At 43.8% G+C, this 3,690-nt stretch overlaps 1 protein-coding gene across 1 annotated transcript in view; it reads left to right on the top strand.

The window, feature by feature from the left end:
• The first annotated feature begins 3,256 nt into the window (after positions 1-3,256).
• The window catches only part of rspo2 (R-spondin 2), a 58,592-nt gene continuing 58,158 nt past the window's right edge, over positions 3,257-3,690 (top strand). The window contains exon 1 of the mRNA XM_042221848.1: positions 3,257-3,520. The gene's annotated coding sequence lies outside the window, so the exon portion shown is untranslated. The remainder of the gene's footprint in view (positions 3,521-3,690) is intronic.

Below are 3,690 nucleotides of genomic sequence, written 5' to 3'. Positions count from 1 at the left end.
GTGTGTGTGTGTGTGTGTGTGTGTGTGTGTGTGTGTGTGTGTGTGTGTGTATTAATGTATGTGTACGTGCAGACAAACAAAATCTCATGAACCACCTTTAGCAGGAATAACTTGAACGAATTATTTTTGTCTGACTTTACCGCTCTCTCATATCATGGTGGAGGAATTTTGGCCCACTCTTCTTTCCAGTGTTGCTTTAGTTCATTGAGGTCGGTGGGTATTTGTTTATACAGAGCCACAGGCTCACCCCACAGGATTTCATTGAGGTTGACATCTGGACTTTGACTGGACCATTGCAACACCTTGATTTTTTTTTTTCCCTCTTGCAGTCGTTCTGTTGTAGATTTTCTCCTGTGCTCGGGATTATTGTCTACTTCACGACACCATTTAGTATCATTGATTCAATGACTGCAGGCTGTCCAGGTCCTGTGGCTGCAAAACAAGCCCAAATCATCACCCCTCCACCACTGTGCTTGACAGTTGGTATGAGGTATATGTGCTGATATGCTGGAGGGGTTGTTTAGTTTTTTTAGTTTTTTCCAAACACATGCAAATCTGAAAATCTAAGTCACGCTGCCATGTTCTTTTTACAAAGAAGAGGTTTTCCCTGCAACCCTTGCAAACAAGCCATACTTGTTCAGTCTTTTTCCCATTGTAGTGTCATGAATTGTAAGATTTAACATGTTTCTCTGAGCACTGCACAGTCTCACCTTTGGGTGAAGTTACTGTGAAGATTGTGGCATTTTATTAACACAACAGAATAAACCAGACCGGCAAACTGCCACAACAACGTCTTTTATAACTGATGATCAGTTAATTAGGTGCAGCTGATTAGTTGCACCTGGCTGCTACTAACCCTCACATTTCCTATGGAAACAGTAGGGATGCACTTAATTTTTAACAGGACTGTTGATAATCAACAGCTGATGCCAGGGGGATTTTCAAAAAAGGATTTTTGGACTGTTTCCATTTTATTAAAGGGAAATGTAATGTCTTCATTGCAGAAAAAACCCACTTTTGAAGCATTTCAGCCCTTCATTATTGTTTTTGAATGAGCTTGGGTTTATTCACTTAAAAAAAGGAACTGGAATTCGAAACACCACAGAAACGGACACAAAAGATTAATGACAAACCGATCCGTCCCTAGATAAAACACATGCAAAACAAGTCTGATCAGACGTGGGCACATTGTCATACATAGGATAATGTTATTCAACGCAGTCTCCCTTAGAGGTCAGGTTTATCAGCTGTTCCAAAACTTCATCGATCTTCACCAGCAGGTGAACTGTAGTTGTTTACATTATTTCACGTTTTCAGTTAAATCTAATGGAAGAGCTCCTAAAGTGAACCCTGAGGGGAGACGGTTTTGTTTTCTAGATTTATGGTGATTCTAAAACTGTTTGCACAAGTGGACTGTAATGTTTCAGCTCTGTTTGTGAATGTCATGTTGGATTATTTTGGGATATTGAAGTTTCCCTCTTTCCATTTGGAGCCACAAACATGGAAAGTTGCTAAAAACAGATTGAACTTTCTCAGTTTGCCTCACTCTCATCCTGCCCTGGACATTTTGGATATTCCGATTTGTAGATGACCACTGTGGAGTGGCTTTTTTTTTTTTTTCCTTTTCTAACTAAATAAACTGTGACAAAAAACCCACGATGGAGACCATCTAGCCTGGATCTCTGATTAGCAGAGTGAACAGCAGCTCCCCTCATTGCTGTTATGGCACTGAGGGCTCTGAGCCAGACCATCCAAATGCTGACGTCACCCCCCCCCTCATCCCCACTTCTGTGCACTGCAAGGAGCGGGAGGGGAGGGATGGCGAGAATAAAGTGATTGGTTTACCGACCCCCTTCTCCATGACACATCATGAAAATAAAAGTGCCGGAGGCCTAAATTATCACATTCACCTTAACCGTGCACTCTTAGATGTTGTTTTAGAGACAAATCCAAACCAGCAGCTCTGCCTGTGGCTAACAGGCCTCCTGACCACAATGTCTGGATAAATAAATAAACAAAGTGAGGACAAAGGTCACCATAAGTTTCAGGATTTATTTTTTAAACATAGGGTTTCCCTCACTCACATTTTTTCGGTTCTAGTGACCAAATCATGCCTTGTACCACCGGGTTTTTGAGTAGTAATGTGTTTTTGTTTTGTTTTTTTGTTTTTTTTTAACTACCTGGCTCCTCTGCTGGTTGAAGTGTAAGAAATATATCTGCCCTGCTTTGTTTTTTTTTTCCTTTTTCTTGACCTCCCACTTGTAGGATCACTGACGTGGACAACGGAGCTGCTCTCACATGAAAATAATTTCCTGAAATAAATAAAAGATTAAGTGCCACACCTAGTGGCTGAAGGGGGTAGAGCATTTACAACTTGGATTCCACTGGGTCAGAAAACATCAGGAGAAAATGGTATTCTGCACACGGCCACGTTTATGTGTGTGGCTGTTTTACCTGAAGCCCTCCGTCACCAACTTTAATACGTTCATTGCCCTTTGTAATCACTCATCTGCAGGTCAGCCGGCAGTCTGAATGTCAGGGGGGGGTAGTGGGTAATGGACGAGCTCCAGCTTTTCCCCACGAGGTAAGACGCTCCTGACTGAAGGAGAAGGCTCACCGACTTGGATATGTCCTTTCTTTGGGGTCACGTGGGTCACCCTGGAAGGCCCGGCATGAGGGGAAAAGCGGAAAAACTCCCAGAAACGATTGAATGATTGATCCAAGTTCCACAATTACAGCCTCTCCGACGATTAGCATTAATTTCAGAGAGGGGGTGGGGGTTGGAGTAAAATAGGCGTGACCTTATGGTTGACTTTACCCATGCTATTACCATAAATTATGCAGATAATTTTTCTTTTTCGTGGGGTGAACCTCTAATTATAAAATAGGGCCATCGTCAGTGGAATAAAGCTCAACCGAGATAGACTGGCTGTGCAGCAATTACATCTCCAGTTGAGAGGAGTCAAAAACTTTGATTTGAAACTTCTGCCGAAGGGCAAAGGGGCGTGTTTGGATGATAATTTGGTTCCTAAATAATCTTGTCGTTTGGTAGAAAAAAAAAGTCCATTGTATACGGACTGCAATCCCATTATCCAGAAACGAATACATCAACTTTTTTCTTTTCTTCTTGAATGACGATCCAGCTTTTTTCTTAATGCTCACTAGGACCCAGAGGCAGCCTCGGATCGGCCAGTGTGGCCGAGTTTGCGCTAGGGGGCCAGGGGAAGGAGGGGAGAGGAGGGAGGGTGGGGGGAATACAAGAAATGTCATCTCGAACATCTGAAATAAGGAGCAACACACAACGCGAAGAGTCTCCACACGTGACAGCGACACGGCGCTTATATCTGGCAAAAGGCAGCAGCGAGCATCAGGACCGATCGGGAGTTCCAAGTCACCGCTCAGTCTGAGCAGCGCGCAAAACGCAGACTCACTTCACCGGCTCTCGTTTTACGCTCTCAAACAAGCAACACATGTGTTTCTGCTGGAAGCCAAGTGGACGAGCCTGAGAGAGGAAACGCAGGTAAACGGAATCTAAGCACCCCAATTTTTCCCCTTTCTTTACAGAGAGGAGGAAAGGACCCCCTCCTCCTCTTTCTCCTCCACCACCTCCCCTTCTTTACCGCTACCACCTTTTTCCTCCTCCTCGGACCTCTGTTCTCTTCTGGAGACACAAGTTTCTCTCTCTCTCTC

The sequence above is a fragment of the Haplochromis burtoni genome, unplaced genomic scaffold (genome assembly GCF_018398535.1).
Source record: "Haplochromis burtoni strain Fernald_Lab_line unplaced genomic scaffold, NCSU_Asbu1 Contig_76, whole genome shotgun sequence".
Lineage (NCBI taxonomy): Eukaryota > Metazoa > Chordata > Actinopteri > Cichliformes > Cichlidae > Haplochromis > Haplochromis burtoni.
This window is presented reverse-complemented; position numbering and strand designations above follow the sequence as displayed.